At 47.2% G+C, this 18,015-nt stretch overlaps 1 protein-coding gene across 4 annotated transcripts in view; it reads left to right on the forward strand.

Annotated features, from left to right (window-relative positions):
* LOC123748658 (tyrosine-protein phosphatase non-receptor type 13) overlaps nucleotides 1–18,015 on the forward strand; it is a 182,933-nt gene that overhangs the window by 1,164 nt on the left and 163,754 nt on the right. The gene's annotated exons all lie outside the window — the stretch shown is intronic.

Below are 18,015 nucleotides of genomic sequence, written 5' to 3' on the forward strand. Positions count from 1 at the left end.
AAGGAATGTATACTTCTTTTTGCAAATGTAATACAGAATTTCTTTAATATTGTTTTGGTATATTTTTTTTTTTTTTTATGAACAATAGGAAAATACCACTAGCCTAAAGACTACTGACTTCTGGTAATATTTAGTGGTTCCTAAGAAATGAGCCACTGAACATTAAAGACATTGTTATATTATAAAAGTGTTGCCCAATAGTACTAAAATACTGGCCACATTCCCTTACAAATGGGTAATTTATCTCACTGCCTGGATATCGACACCAGGGTACCGAGCTGCTTACTATAATATTTAATATAATATTTAAATGAAGAGGCTTAACAATCATATTACAGCATATAAGTATCATCACTTTCTCTTAGATACTACATAGCATACTTAAAGTATGTCAATACTTTTTGTAAGAACCATATGTAGTGTACTCTTATATTCTTGTTTTAGTAATCCCATCCAGGTGTCTGCTGGAAAATGAGCATTCAGCATGCACGGCTACTGTTCATTGTTCCCCATTCTATTTAAATATTTACTGCCACTAATTTACTGTAAATAACTAATCTTAGTCCATATAAATGACCCAATTATCCATATAATTATGACCCAAGATTTAATCGCCCAACCAACCTACACACATACCGTATTCTCTTTTCACGTTTCTTCTTTATAGGCCTACGTATGCCCATATTGTTCAATATATGAAGGCTACGGAGAGAATAATATATATAATTTATATTAGATATGTTTAGTGTTAATATTTATATTTTTTGTATTGTGCATCAGGCATATGAGACCCGAGATACCTTTCTCAATCGACTGTAGCAGAAAAATACAGTATCGAGTTTACGAATTTATACAATCTTTAATTCCTATTAAGCTGCATAATACTTGTTCTTTTTCCACACAATACAAACTCAAGTGTATCTCGGTATCCATTTAGACTAGCTATGCATTTTCTAAATGCAAGTTTAAAGATAGGAAATTATTTTGTATTACAATATTGTATTTTCAAGCCAATTTCTTATCCAAAGGGGACACATACTGCACTAAATAATTATTAAATTTAGTTGGTTATGCTGCAAATATATATACTGTTGGCACTACCAGTTACCAACCTTAAAAAACGAAATTCTGTAATTTCCCTAGAGAGTAAATATTGTGTTAACTGTCGGAAATTGCTGAGTGGCAGCCGAAACATGCTGGAATTCCTGCCTGTAATTGCATGACATCGTATATTTTGTATAAAATATACATTTACCATAGGTCTATACAAAATCTGCAGGTTTTCGACTGTCAGGTTATCTTGAGATAACCTGACAGGGCTTATTTGTATTCAACAATAGTTTTTCTAAGATTTTCTTATTGAAAGAGCACGGTTTGATGCAGACCGCGAGGCCGAGACGAGATAAACAGCATAATATCAGCTAATAAAACACGAGGGGGTTCCGCTGGTGGGCGTGACTGAGGACCGGGAGGGGTGGAGTGCCTCGTCTTGCTGGAGAAAGTCAGTCCATTGTTCTAACCCTGTGAAAGCTTGTTCGGTCCGAGTGGCGGTCGTATCTACATAGCATAGGCTATATTAAATATTTTAATTCAAAGTTTGACACAATTGTATATGTTCATTTACAGTTATTGTTGTTTTAGATTCAGCTACTCGGAAACAAATTATATGTAGCACGGGCTATAGTTTTTTTGATAGAGCTATATATTGATATATAGATATTTGTTTTGATCCCTTGATATAGCCTACGGGGAAGTGACGTAGCTAATTATGCCCTGTCTAGTAAATAGCCTTGGTGTACCTGTTGCGTTGTAATTTAACTATTCGAACGTTCGAATTCTTAGTCAGGTAAGGGCAGCATGAAAATGTTGTGGCTTGCTTTTGCGAAGCAACATTGTACAGTACATTGATTTCATGGATCATACGTTTTGCTGAGTAATTTATTAATTAGTCTAATATCTGTTGTATGAATTAACAAACATCGGGCTGGCACAGTTTCCCGTTAAGATGTTAAGATCCTTTTGTCTGTGAAACATATTAGGGGAAAACTTGGTATACGGTTTGGATTATAGTTATAAAATTTTTCATTAATAGCAATATGTGGCAATTTTACTGAAGGGAAGAGAACTATCAGGAGAAAGCGCCAAGCCATTACGACTATATAGCCCTTGGAAAGGGGTCAGGATAAGGATTTGGGATGGGACGAGGGGAAAGGAATGGCGCCCAACCACTTGGACGGTCGGGGATTGAACGCCGACCTGTATGAAGCGAGACCGTTTTACTGAACCACACTATATATATATATATATATATATATATATATATATATATATATATATATTATTTGTGAAACCCCAAACATGCGCGCCAAACTCAAACATACGCATTGAAACCCCAAACATGCACACTCGACCCAAACATGCGCACTGTGCAGTCATGCCTAGTCTGGTTCGTGTGCAGCAGTGTTGGGAAGGGAGACTCTCGAGACAATGAGAGGGTTGTGTGGGAAGCCAAGGAAGCTGGTGTTTACCGTGTGATACTGACGCGCTGCCACAATGGCGACCTTCCCGCCCTCACCACCACAAACCTTACTCTCTTGTTCCTCCACTTTCTCGTAACTTGAGACATATTTGGGTTGAGCTATTAGTTTATCCCGATGCCACGCTGATGATTTTTCATGTTATAAAAATGATTGTAGGTTAAACAAAGTTAAAAGTACGCAAAGGCCGAAGGTATAGATAGATTTTGTCGTGGTATGTAGGCTATGTGTAGGCTAGGCTAGTTTTCTTTTTGTGATCTTTTCATTTTTACATGGTGTTGAGGCGAATTCTTTACTTCTCGGGGATTGTTCAAGTTCTTGTTTTTGCTCGAGTGCCGCCACGTGAAGGAGGGACGGTAGAATATGTGTTTTAGGTCGTCTGGTAGGTTAGGATAGGAGACTTTAGCACGACAGTTTCTTGACGTTTGGAATCCTTAGATGGATAGGCTGAACCAGGAGGTCTAGCCTAGAGACCGGCCCGCGGGGACATCGATCCTCCGAACCACCTCAAGTAACATCCTGGTTAGGTACCTGGTGGAGGTGGCGGCGCTGCTGGTGAGTAGGTGCAACCCAGAGTTCGTGAAGGCGCTACACTAGTAGGACTTCTTCCTTACTGTCAACTAAGAGGCTTTTCACCGTGTCCATGTCTAGCGTAGTTGGCTCTCTCTCTCTCTCTCTCTCACACACATTAGAAATGTCACTGATGTTCGGAATCAAACATCGGGCTTAGAGCTGTTTTCCCTCATCAGTTCATTAGTAGCCTGACCTACAGACTCATTTATTTGATGTGCATAGTATTAAAGGAATGAACATTATTTAGTGTTAAGTTACAATCATGTTAATACCAATATGAATGTAAACCAGAAATATGTTTTTAAATTGACGTGAGACAGATCCAGAGACCATTTATCTGTCTAGACATGCAGTCCCTGGATTGATGAGGCTTCAACGTGCACTGGCGGCATGAACGGTCTCCAAGATTTGTGTGCTAAGGGGTGTCACCGGAAGGACTGGCTTACAAGATGATGAAATCCTAGTGACGTGTGGCCACCATCCCAGTTCACAATCCCAGCAACGTTGTCACTTCCAGTTTACAATCCCAGCAACGTTGGGTCACTTCCAGTTCACAATCCCAGCAACGTTGTGTCACTTCCAGTTTACAATCCCAGCAACGTTGGGTCACTTCCCGTTCACAATCTCAGCAACGTTCAATTGAAAATATTTTAAAGATGGTATTACAATCTAGCCGGCGGGAATGTGGCCTCGCTCGGCAACAAGCTTAGACTCCAATGATAATTTTCATAACGACACGGCGTTTCTGAACAAGATCATTCCTGCCTTCCCGAATAGTGTGTAAGATTGTAAATGATCCTGTCTGGAAACTTCGATAATATTATGGAATTACTGTCACTAGGCTATAAATGAAGTATCGATTGGCTATTTATATTTTAAACTTTTTGTCTAATTTTATGTTTCAAGACTGCTTGTTGTTTTAAACAAATAAATTAAAATCCCCCTCCTCCAAAAAAAAGTCAAACCCGCCAAAAAAATCTAAATCCGCCAAGAAAAAAATCCAAATCCATCAACAAACCAAATTCAAAATCGCCAACAAACAAATTCAAAATCCGTCGACGAACAATTCACTAACAATCAAAATCCGCAAACAACAAGAACTTATCTGACTGGTTCTTCAACAACCAATTAGATAAGTTCTTGCAAAAAAGTGCCGATTTGAGCCGGGCTGTAGTGGATATGTGGACCTGCGGGCCGCTCCAAGCAACAGCCTGTTGGACCAAGTTATCATAAAGTCGAGCCTGGGCAAGACCGTCTCCAGCTAGTTTGCTGGAGCAGGCATTTGTGCCCTGGGCATAAATGCCTTTGACCCAGCAGACACGCGACTTGGACCCAGCAGACACGCGACTTGGACCCAGCAGACACGTGACTTTGACCCAGCAGACACGTGACTTTGACCCAGCAGACACGCGACTTGGACCCAGCAGACACGCGACTTTGGCCCAGCAGACACGCGACTTTGACCCAGCAGACACGCGACTTAGACCCAGCAGACACGCGACTTTGACCCAGCAGACACGTGACTTGGACCCAGCAGACACGCGACTTAGACCCAGCAGACACGTGACCTTGAGTCGTGTCTGGATAAACTCCCTGGTGACACTGATTCCTTTGACTTCACTCATCGTATGGCGTGGTTAGCCGAGCTGAGCAGCAGTAGGCATGGTTGGTCCAATAGGTCACTTGGTGTAGCTGGTACAGCAGAATGGGTTATTAGCTGTGGTTGGCACGGTTGAACAGCCATTAACGTAGTTGGCATAGTAGAACCGTTGGCTTGCATAGTGCAACAGAATAACTCGTGGCATGGTTGGCGCAACAGAGCAACCGTTGGATCTGTTGGCGTGGCACAGCAGTTGCTGGTGTGGTTCTCGTGCAGCAAGCCGGAAGGGAACTATTGGCAGAAAGCGCCAAGCCATTACGAACGACTATATACTGCTTGGAAGGGATAGGGATTTGGGATGGGACGGAGGGGAAGGAATGGTGTCCAACCACTTTGACAGTCGGGGAATGAACGCCGATCTGTATAAAGCGAGACCGTCGCTCTACCTTCCCACAGCACCGCTCCTGTGCCATGTAAGTCCATTATGGGCTCACCATAGCCCGTGCTACTTGGAACTTGTTCTGAGTAGCTGAATCTTTAACAACACCATCTACCTTCCATCCCAAGTGGTGTGGTATTCGTGCAGCTGTACAGCAGAATAACGGCTGATACGGAGACGTCACTGAGTGTGGTGGAGGGCGAGAACGAGGAAAAGACTTCTCCATGTGGTGGATAAAAGGCAGTATGTCAGTGGAGGGTTAACATAAGCCACTTTTGAAGGGGGGGTCATGGGGCTGGTCTTGTGTCCGCGATCCCTTGGCATGGGGGGGGGGTGAAATCCACCTCGACTTTGCGGGGCTTCCATAATGGCTGCCGTGGTCCCACCGGGCCGCTGATACACCTACACTGGCATTCATTTCAACGCTGCGCCTCACGGAGTACATTCGGGTAGTTCCAGCGCCACTCACGCCAGCTCAGCCCACCGCTTGTCGCCCCTTTGCGTGTAGAGGCTGCGAGGGGGCGACCTGTGTGCAGGTGTAATGGGGCGACGAGGGCCGGACTTCGAGGTGGAGCGCCGTCGGGAGGACCGGACTCCGGCGAAGGAGGTGGACAAGAGTGACACCAAAGCCAAGAGTGACAAGCCCGCTGCTGATGCTTCGAGCGGCGACGATGACGACGGGTCGTGGACCAGCTGGGCCGAGAACCCGCGAACTGTGGCAAACATGAGGTACTTTGTCTTGGCCCAGTCCTTCGTCATGTTCCTCACCTTCGGTCTCCCTCACCTTCAGAAGTGCTGGGATCTGATCATGGGCTCCTTCAAGTGAGTTGCCAGTTCCGCGAACTAACAGACGTGTGCTTGCGACATTCACCTGAACTAAATTATGATTTTTTTTTTGTGTATGTGACTTACGAATGCTGACACTTTTCTTAAGTCTCGTGTAGCCTATTGGCTGAAATAACAGAATCCGTTTTCCTAAGTATAAGCTGGAATTTCTCACACACTTACACACACACACTTACACACCATATCCCGGTGTTGTGGTGTGGTGACGCCGTTGTGTGAGGGTGTTGTGGAAGGTGTTGAGATGGTGAACGCCGGGAAGGTGGTGCACGCACTGGTGGTGGTGGTGGTGGTGGGGGTGTACACCGTTGTGCTGATGCGAGGCCTCAACACCCACCTCACAGAATACGTCTTCTCCAACATGCAGGAGCAGATGGACAAGAATCCCCACATGCGCGACGACTACGAGGCCTACAAGGAGCAACTCCGCCAGCAAGAGGAACACCAAAAGCAGATCAAGAAGCTGGAAGAGCAGGCCAAGGAGATACGGGAACGGCTGTCGAAGCTCTCCGAGCCCGTTCCACCCGCCAAGTACGTTCATATGGAAGGCTTCCATAACATGGAGTCTCAGGATCCTGGTAACCAGACCAGGGCGGGACTGAGTGCCCGGGAAGACCTTTAGTTACCCCTGGAACTGTGTCCCATCAGGACACATTGTACCATCTTCAGTTCCCTGGAGGAGCTGAAGGCGGTAAAATCCTTCTCCTCGTCCCATTCCCAATCCTTATCCTGATCCTTTCCAAGTGTTATATAGTCGTAATGGCTTAGCGTTTTCTGTTTTCTCCTGTTCCCCTCCAATTCCTCCACGGCCACCTCTTGGCTCCAAGCTCCAGTGTTCTTGTCTTGCTGTCGTCCTACAATTGAGATATCTCGAGAAATTAATCCCAAACTGGCAGGACATTGTCCCGGCGTGTTCCAAGAGTGTCCATATCCTCAGCTACTGTATTCCAGCAGTGTTAGAGGTCTACACTCACCCGCATCATGCCAGGGGTGTCTACACCCACGGTTGACCTACAAGACGCTATACTGTCACCTGCTGTCTTCCAGGCTTGTCTTCCCGCTCACACCCCGGAACACCATCAGCTGCGGACCGTTTTGGTCACGCTGCCACGTCATTGTGTACTTGGGGTTATACCAAGTACACAAGTACCAAGTACACAAGTACCAAGTACCAAGTACACAAGTACCAAGCCTGCTCTTCAGCCTCCTCCTCCTCACACATGGAACGCGTGTTATTGTTACATAAATGACATGTTGCTACTGTAATTTATTATTAATATATGTTATCCCCCCCCCTGTAAGTGCCAATTACATTGGTACTCAGTGGTGTTGTCAACCGTAATGTGTACAGTTGTCATGTTTAGTGATCTGGTGTTTTACATTTATGTATTGTTTCAACGTGTCCATACATCTCTAGTGTACTCAGATTGTTTTAAATAACAGTGGCAAGCAAGGTGATGTTCTTTCATTTGCCGTAAACATTTATACATGTGGAGTGTCTGTACTGGCCGCGCCGCCCTCTGGTTATTGCCTGTAGGCCTTTTTTTTTGTTAATGACTTTATATGGATGTCTCCCCTTCTTTGTCTCATTTTTCGTTTCTCGGCCTCCCACTATTTCCCCTTTCTCCCTCTACCTTTGTAAGAAATATTGCCGGAACAACCGTGGACATCTTCAAGAGAAAACTGGACTGTTTTCTAAGAGAAGTTCCGGATCAGCCGGGCTGTGGTGGGTATGTGGGCCTGCGGGCCTCTCCAAGCAACAGCCTGGTGGACCAAACTCTCACAAGTCGAGCCTGGCCTCGGGCCGGGCTTGGGGAGTAGAAGAACTCCCAGAACCCCATCAACCAGGTCAAGCAGGTGTCTGTATGTGTGTGTGTGTCCCATTCTCTGTGAGCCGTCTCCCACCCCGGCCTGTGTTCTCAGTTTGGCGCCCCGAAAGAATACAATTGTTCTGCCTAACTAACAACGTACGAACCCGAGCAACCCACTTTACCTGTCGAGGCCGATGCATGGACAACGTCAGTACGTCGGTGTTTTGATTATTACACAGACGTCGCATTTTTTACGAATTGATTCATTACGGATTGATTCGGTAAGAGCGGCCATATTCTCCTGTGTTTTTCATGCTTGGCAGGTGTTGTGTGAGGCGCACTTGTTGCGAGGACCATGACACTTGTGGGAGCCGGTCGGCCGAGCGGACAGCACGCTGGACTTGTGATCCTGTGGTCCCGGGTTCGATCCTGGGCGCCGGCGAGAAACAATGGGCAAAGTTTCTTTCACCCTATGCCCCTGTTAACTAGCAGTAAAATAGGTACCTGGGTGTTAGTCAGCTGTCACGGGCTGCTTCCTGGGGGTGGAGGCCTGGTCGAGGACCGGGCCGCGGGGACACTAAAGCCCTGAAATCATCTCAAGATAACCTCAAGATAACTTGTCCTCAACTCTCACCGATAGACAGTTGCTTCCTTACTCGAGGTTGACATTCATTTCATCATCTCCCCTAAACAAAAAAATAATTATAATTGAAAATAAATGTAGATTCTTGTAGGCTTGAATGAGAATAGAAATCAGATGTTTTAATTAGCTCTCCTGGTTGACGATATGAGAAACCAGACATTTGGTGCTAGCAAATTGCAGCTTTGTTAATCGGGGACTATTTTGAGTAAGCTATGGGTCAAGGTTCTTGAACTGACGGTCAAATAAAGGTCACTAAAAGGTCACTTAAGATTAACAGGACCCCAGTAATAGTGTCAATCCTCTTGACCATTACAATTGGTAACGCTTGTATTATCTGGCATAATGGCATTTATTAATAAGTAAATTTGTAGTAGTTTTAGCGTTAATTATGGTTTGTTTGGGTCGTGTGTGGTGATTTGTTGGGAGCATGTAGTGCAGCGGTGTGGGTGTGGCAGTGTGTTATTACCGGTGGTGATGGGGTGATCTGTCTGCCAGCGAGCACCGGCCACGATACGGCAAGATCATGTATATTGAAACTCAGATGAGCGGTGCGGATGTTGGCGCACACACACACACACACACACACACACACACACACACACACACACACACACACAGGAGGAGATGCACCGAGCCTATTAGACCTGATTTTCACCCAGAACGTAGAAGATATCGAGAATTTAGAGCATGAAATACCTCTAGGGGCCAGTGACCATTGTGTCCTAGTCTTTGACTACATGATGGAATTCAAAATTATGACCATGGGACAAGAGATCTGGGAAAGGAGAGCTGACTACAGGAAAGGGGACTATATGAGGATAAGGGACTATCTGGGTGAAGTGCAGTGGGAGGAAGAAATTAGAGGAAAAACAGTCCAAGATATGATGGACCTAGTCATACAGAAATGCCAGGAGGCCGAAGAGAGATTTATACCAACGGTAAAGGGAAAAAATAAGAAGGAATATAATAACCCATGGTTTAATAGACAGTGTCAGGAAGCAAAAATGGCCAGCAGGCGGGAGTGGAGGAAGTACAGAAGACAAAGAACAGAGGACAACAGAAGCAGATACAACAGAGCTAGGAACGATTACATTAACATAAGACGAACATCGGAAAGGGACTATGAGAACGATATTGCAATCAAAGCGAAAAAACAACCTAAGTTACTACACAGTCATATAAGAAGAAAAATGTCGGTGAACGACCAAGTGACAAGACTAAGGAAGACAGAGGGGGCATATACTGAAAGTGACAAGGAAATCTGCGAGGCACTGAATGCCAGTTTCCATGGAGTGTTCACTACCGAGCCTGAGCAGCTCCCATTGTTGGAAGGGGTTACCCTAGATGAAAGACTATCAGATATAGAGGTGACAGCAGAGGAGGTAATGAAACAGTTGACAACTCTAGATGCAACTAAAGCAGTTGGACCAGACAAAGTATCACCGTGGATACTAAAAGAAGCAGCACAGGCCCTCAGCGTGCCTCTGGCAATGATCTTTAATGAGTCACTTATGTCAGGAGAATTGCCCAGTTGCTGGAAGAAGGCAAATGTCGTGCCGATCTTCAAGAAAGGAGATAGGGAGGAGGCACTTAACTACAGACCTGTATCACTGACAAGCATCCCCTGTAAAATACTGGAAAGAATAATTAGGCTACGACTGGTTGCACACCTGGAGAACATTAGGTTTGTGAACAAACATCAACATGGGTTCTGGACAGGGAAATCGTGCCTAACAAACCTTCTGGAATTCTATGATAAAATAACGAGGATAAGACAGGACAGAGATGGTTGGGCAGACTGCATATTTCTGGACTGCCAAAAAGCCTTTGATACAGTACCGCACATGAGACTGCTGTTCAAGCTCGAGAGGCAGGCGGGGGTGGGGGGAAAGGTCCTAGAATGGATAAGGAACTACCTAACAGGAAGGAGCCAAAGAGTTACGGTAAGGGGCGAGAAGTCGGACTGGCGAACAGTAACAAGTGGAGTACCACAAGGATCGGTGCTGGGACCAATTCTATTTCTTGTGTATGTTAACGACATGTTTACAGGCGTAGAGTCCTACATGTCGATGTTTGCGGATGATGCAAAGTTGATGAGAAGAGTTGTGACAGATGAGGATTGCAGGATCCTCCAAGAGGACCTGAACAGATTGCAGAGATGGTCAGAGAAATGGCTACTAGAATTCAACACGAGCAAATGTAAAGTTATGGAAATGGGACTAGGAGATAGGAGACCAAAGGGACAGTACACAATGAAGGGGAACAGCCTACCTGTAACGACGCGTGAAAGAGACCTGGGGGTGGACGTAACACCTAATCTATCTCCTGAGGCACATATTAATAGGATAACGACAGCAGCGTACTCTACACTGGCAAAAGTTAGAACATCATTCAGAAACCTAAGTAAGGAGGCATTTAGGGCGCTTTACACTGCCTACGTAAGGCCAGTCTTAGAGTATGCCGCCTCATCATGGAGTCCCCATCTGAAGAAGCATATAATGAAACTGGAAAAGGTTCAGAGGTTTGCAACGAGACTCGTCCCAGAGCTACGAGGGATGGGGTATGAAGAGCGCCTGAGGGAACTGTGCCTTACGACACTAGAAAGAAGAAGGGAGAGGGGGGACATGATAGGAACGTATAAGATACTCAGAGGAATTGACAGAGTGGACATAGACGAAATGTTCACACGGAATAGTAACAGAACGAGAGGACATGGATGGAAGCTTGAAACTCAGATGAGTCACAGAGATGTAAGGAAGTTTTCTTTTAGCGTGAGAGTAGTGGGGAAATGGAATGCACTTCAGGAACAGGTTGTGGAAGCAAATACTATTCATAATTTTAAAACCAGGTATGATAGGGAAATGGGACAGGAGTCATTGCTGTAAACAACCGATGCTCGAAAGGCGGGATCCAAGAGTCAATGCTCGATCCTGCAAGCACATATAGGTGAGTACACACACACACACACACACACACACACACACACACACGGATACACACACATACATGGGTACACACACATACACAGTTTCAAGTGTAGATATGATAGAGCCCAATAGACTCAGGAATCTGTACACCTGTTGATTGACGGTTGGGAGGCGGGACCAAAGAGCCAGAGGTCAACCCCCGCAAACACAACTAGGTGAGTACAACTAGGTGAGTACACACATGCCAGGAGTATGCTTTAAGCAACCGCCGGCTATAAAGGCGGGATCTAAGAGCTAATGTTCGATCCTACAGACAGAAATAGGTGAGTACACACACACTTGTCGGGACATATTTTCCAGGGTGATGTTTTCCCCCGGGAGGTGACGGCCACACACACGCCAGCACACGCGGTTATGGCCGTCCGCAGCCACGCCACACCTGCACGGCTCTAAACATGAAATGCAAAAAAAATATTGTTGAGATTGAGCTTGAATATTATCTGCAGAGTTGTTGGCTCGTAGTAGGAAGGTGGAGGTGGAGGGGGAACTGAGGCAGCGAGGGTAGTGAAGGAGAGGGGAAGAGAGAAGCAGGAGAAAGCAGGGAGAATGCAAGAAGAGGGAATAGAGAGTAATGGAAGATTGTGAGTTGGGAGGGGGAGTGTGATAATGACAGAACAGGTCACCAGTATTGGTCTACCAGTGTTTTCTTAACGACTTGTTCAGGAAAGTCTGAGGGTTAAAACGACCTTTCCTCAGAGAAGGGTAAGAGGGGATATGACCACGACGTACATCATTCTTCAATGACAGATACTGACAAAGTGGATAAAAGCGGAATATTATCACGAACAGGGGCTGGATTAGGCTAAGAGTAGGAAATGTGATTGAAAACAAGACAATACAATACGCCACGTAAGACAACACTTCACCAGCGTAAAGAAATTGGAATGGTGTATTCCAATTTCTTGTATTTCTTGTAATGGTGTATTCCAATTGTATTCTCCAATTCCGGAGAGGCATTTGAGGCTAACACAATACGGACTCTCAGGGAGAGGAAAGGCTATCATAAGAGATATCCAGAGCCATTGCCATCGGCGACTGAAAGGCGAGACGATGGCACGATAACGTGGCTGAAGATATCATGACCAACGTTAGTCTGCCTAACTAGCAACGTATATCAACGTACAACGTCTACCTAACCAGACCACACATCAGAAGATAGAGTAACGACGACGTTTCGGTCCGTCGTGGACCGTTATCCCGTCGTGTGTGAGGAACAGAGTGATGCAGATTAAGCGACCCGAGAGGTGGCACGGGCATGAATAGCCCGTAAGGGAAGATTGTTGTGTTAGATTCAGCTACTCCGAACATAAAGTTCCAAGTAACACTAGGTGGTCCCGTATTGGACTTGTCTGGCGCAGGAGCGGGGCTGTAACTGTAAGGGAGGATGTTATTGTTGTTATAGATTGAGCTACTCAAAACGAAATGTCCATGTAGCACGGGCTATGGTGAGCCCGTAATAAGGGAAGAAGGAACGAGTCAATAAGGAAAGAGTGAGGTGAGGAGCACCTTATTTATTGGCCCTCCTTTCTTCCTCTTTCTTTACGGGCTATTCATGCCCGTGCCACCTCTTGGGTGGCTTAATATTTATAAATCTCCTTTCATATCTGCGGCCCCCCCCCCTCAGCACCACTCTTGTGCCAGGTAAGTCCACTACGGGCTCACCATAGCCCGTGCTACTTGCCCCGCTCCTGTGCCAGGTAAGTCCACTACGGGCTCACCATAGCCCGTGCTACTTGGAACTTGTTCCGAGTAGCTGAATCTATAACAACAACAACATATCTGCAGAACAGCTGCAGACGTGCCACTATTGCACTATTTACTGGAATGTGAAGCAACTGAAGCCCTGCGCAGTAAAATCAACATTAACTAACAAAAGCAGCTGCATTAAATGAAACATTCCAGAGACTACAACGGTTAGAAAAACAGTTGAGAATGGGACACACTTGTGAACACTGTGCACCTGTGTAGTGAACACTGTGCACCTGTGTAGTGAACACTGTGCACCTGTGTAGTGAACACTGTGCACCTGTGTAGTGAACACTGTGCACCTGTGTAGTGAACACTGTGCACCTGTGTAGTGAACACTGTGCACCTGTGTAGTGAACACTGTGCACCTGTGTAGTGAACACTGTGCACCTGTGTAGTGAACACTGTGCACCTGTGTAGTGAACACTGTGCACCTGTGTAGTGAACACTGTGCACCTGTGTAGTGAACACTGTGCACCTGTGTAGTGAACACTGTGCACCTGTGTAGTGAACACTGTGCACCTGTGTCCGCCACCAAGATAACGTTATTAAAACAACAGACTAAAAGCAATGTGAAAAGAAGGAAACTGTACCTTCATTTAAAACTGACCTATATATCACAGTAACAATGCTATCGTGAATAGCGGAACTCAATTACGGGCTCACCATAGCCCGTGCTACATGGACATTTTGTTTTGGGTAGCTGAATCTAAAACAACTTCATTCCTTTTTAAATGTTTACGGGCTATTCATGCCCGTGCCACCTCTCCGATGGCTTAATCTTCATAACTCTTCCTCACATTACAGTTGAGAGGCGGGACCAAAGAGCCAGAGCTCAACCCCCGCAAGCACAAATAGGCGAGTACACGACTTGATAAATGGTCCAAGATGGACCGAAACGTCGTCATTTCTCCATCTTCTGATGTTGAGTGCCGGACCAACCGGGCTGTAGTGGGTATGTGGGCCTGCTGCGGGCCGCTCCAAGCAACAGCCTGGTGGACCAAACTCTCACAAGTCAAGCCTGGCCTCGGGCCGGACTTGGGGAGTAGAAGAACTCCCAGAACCCCATCAAGCAGGTTTAATCTTCCCTGAAAGGTTGACCAGACCACACACTAGAAGGTGAAGGGACGACGACGTTTCGGTCCGTCCTGGACCATTCTCAAGTCGATTCCCAGAAAGGCTGAGGAGCTGAAGCCCAACCTGGCGACACAGGTGTGTGTGTGTGTACAATAACCCTCCCCACCCCCCCTCTCCCTTCACAGTATCTCATCTGTGCGTTATTGGGCTTCCTTTGTCATGAAAAACAGAGATGCCTTGTAAGTGAGGATAGTTATTGGTTTACCTGGAGGGGTTGGTCGGGTGGGTGGCTTCTTGGCGGGCTGCTGGCTGGCTTAGTGGCGTTGTGGGGCTGGTTATGCAGGTGGCTTGAGGGGCTAGTAGGCTCTTGGCGGGCTGCTGGCTGGCTTAGTGGCGTTGACGGGCTGGTTATGCAGGTGGCTTGATGGTCTAGTAGGCTCTTGGTGGGCTGCTGGCTGGCTTAGTGGCGTTGACGGGCTGGTTATGCAGGTGGCTTGATGGTCTAGTAGGCTCTTGGTGGGCTGCTGGCTGGCTTAGTGGCGTTGACGGGCTGGTTATGCAGGTGGCTTGATGGTCTAGTAGGCTCTTGGTGGGCTGCTGGCTGGCTTAGTGGCGTTGACGGGCTGGTTATGCAGGTGGCTTGATGGGCTAGTAGGCTTAACAATATTTGGTTGGTTACCTTACCTACCTTGAGGTTACCTTGAGGGGCTTCCGGGGCTTAGCGTCCCCGCGGCCCGGTCGTCGACCAGGCCTCCTGGTTGCTGGACTGGTTAGTGAGGCCGAGACAACACGCACGTTTAAATGTAAGTATGGTAAGTATGGAGGCCTGGTCGACGACCGGGCCGCGGGGACGCTAAGCCCCGGAAGCACCTCAAGGTATGGTAGTCGTGGTGTTAAACTACTAACGGACCGAGAGAGGCGGAGCTTTGTAGCTGACGCTCGACCCTGCAAACACATCTAGGTAAGGACAAATAATGATCAGGAGAAAACACTAAGCCAGTAAGCTTAGTATTCGATTAAGGCAGCGTTTGGGATGCTCTCCGACGTAGGTTCGAATCCTCGTCACGGCCCTTGTGGATTTGTTCACTAAGCCAGTAAGATTATAAAGCCCTAAGCCGGTGGTACAGTCGGGTTCGTTCTCGACCCACAATCAAGAATTTCGGGTTCGAATTCCGGGCGAGACAGAAATAGTTGGGTACATTTCCTTTCACCTAGTGCCCCTGTTCACCTAGCAGTGAGTAGGTACTCAGGAGTTAGTCAGCTTGTTGCGGGGTTGTATCCTGGGGCGGGGTCAGTAATTCGGCCTTGGGGGGGGGGGGGCTCGATATAACCATAACGCTTATGAATACACTCTGGCTTCCTGTCCCCAACACACACACACACACACACACACACACACACACACACACATACACACATACACACATACACACATACACACACATATTATATAACTGAAAACTCACACCCCAGAAGTGACTCGATCCCATACTGCCAGGAGCAATGCAACTGGTATGTACAGGATACCTTAATCCACTCGACCATCACGACCGGACATAAGGAGGTGATAGCCGAAGCTATTTGAACCACCCCCCAGCCGGCACTCGGATGGTAATCTTGGGCATAGTATTTTATCAAATCACCTCATTCTTTGGGGCAACACGTGAGGAACACAAATGCGAACAAGCCTGAATGGTCCCCAGGACTATATGCAACTGAAAACTCACACCCCAGAAGTGACTCGAACCCATATTGCCAGGTGCAACGCAACTGGTGTATACAGGACACCTTAATCCACTCGACCATCACGTGTGCCCCAAAGAATGAGGTGATTTGATAAAATACTATGCCCAAGATTACCATCCGAGTGCCGTCGGTGGGGGGTGGGGGGGGGGTTCAAATAGCTTCGGCTATCACCTCGAGCCGGTCGGCCGAGCGGATAGCACACTGGACTTGTGATCCCGGGCGCCGGTGAGAAATAATGGGCAGAGTTTCTTTCACCCTATGCCCCTGTTACCTAGCAGTAAAATAGGTACCTGGGTGTTAGTCAGCTGTCACGGGCTGCTTCCTGGGGATGGAGGCCTGGTCGAGAACCGGGCCGCGGGGACACTAAAGCCCCGAAATCGTCTCAAGATAACCTCAAGATTAGACAATGGATGGTTGGAAAGGCGGGGCCCAGTGCTAACGCCTGGATGCTGCAGGTACAAACAGGTGAACACACACAGGTGGGAAGAGTGTAAGAACGTTTCGGTTCGTCGTGGACCTCTGTCGCGTCCTAGTCTGACCGAAACCTCGCCACAGATGTTGACCAGACCACACACTAGTAGGTGAAGGGACGACGACGTTTCGGTCCGTCCTGGACCATTCTCAAGTCGAATGGTCCATTGACCTTGTCCAGGACGGACCGAAACGTCGTCGTCCCTTCACCTTCTAGTGTGTGACGGACCGAAACGACGACGTTTCGGTCCGTCATGGACAAAGTCAATGGACCATTCGACTTAAGAATGGTCCAGGACGGACCGAAACGTCGTGGTCTCTTCACCTTCTAGTGTGTGGTCTGGTCAACATTCTTCAGCCACGTTACTGTGACTCCTCACCGAAACATCGCCATAGATTATATCTCACATGTAGGTTGGGTTGTAACCAATGTTGGCAAATTGGAAAACTTTATCAATTTGTGATTCATGAATATATATATTTACTGTGCCACACAGACTGAGAGTTTATATTCCATTAATATTTGATATTGGTAGTAATTTGAGAGGGTTAGAACACGTGCAACAAGCAATATGCTGAATGTGTGTAAAAGGGGGCCGGCCGGCCGAGCGGACTGCACGCTGGTCACGTGATCCTGTGGTCCCGGGTTCGATCCCGGGCGCCGGCGAGAAACGATGGGCAGTTTCTTTCACCCTGATGCCCCTGTTACCTAGCAGTAAATAGGTACCTGGGAGTTAGTAAGCTGTCACGGGCTGCTTCCTGCAGGTGGAGGCCTGGTCGAGGACCGGGCCGCGGGGACACTAAAGCCCCGAAATCATCTCAAGATATCTCAAGATAAGAAGGTAATTATCAAAGGCCTTTTCACTCCTCCAGACAGACACGTGTTGAAAATTTGCGCATAGGGAGCCGGTCGGCCGAGCGGACAGCACGCTGGACTTGTAATCCTGTGGTCCCGGGTTCGATCCCGGGCGCTGGCGAGAAACAATGGGTAGAGTTTCTTTCACTCTATGCCCCTGTTACCTAGCAGTAAAATAGGTACCTGGGTGTTAGTCAGCTGTCACGGGCTGCTTCCTGGGGGTGGAGGCCTGGTCGAGGACCGGGCCGCGGGGACATTAAAGCTCCGAATTCATCTCAAGATAACCTCAAGATAAAGCGATATCAGTAGAATTTTGATATGAAAGGAGGATATTCTGAGGCCAAGCGATATTACCTTAATCCATGTAGGTCCAACCACTTGGGCTGGACGGTAGAGCGATGGTCTCGCTTCATGCAGGTCGGCGTTCAATCCCCGACCGTCCAAGTGGTTGGGCACTTTTCTTCCCCCCCCCCCCCTCCTATCCCAAATCCTTATCCTGACCCCTTCCCAGTGCTATACAGTCGTAATGGCTTGGCGCTTTCCCCTGAAAGCGTCCCCTTTCCCAGGCATGCCTGGAGCATACCTGGGGCATATCTGGAGCTCCAGTACATCATTATCAGAACTCCAGGTATGTGGCTCTCTGGCACTGTGCCAGCTGTTAGGTCAGGTAGTTATGAGAGGGGGGG

Source organism: Procambarus clarkii, chromosome 92, assembly GCF_040958095.1.
Source record: "Procambarus clarkii isolate CNS0578487 chromosome 92, FALCON_Pclarkii_2.0, whole genome shotgun sequence".
In the NCBI taxonomy this organism is placed as follows: domain Eukaryota; kingdom Metazoa; phylum Arthropoda; class Malacostraca; order Decapoda; family Cambaridae; genus Procambarus; species Procambarus clarkii.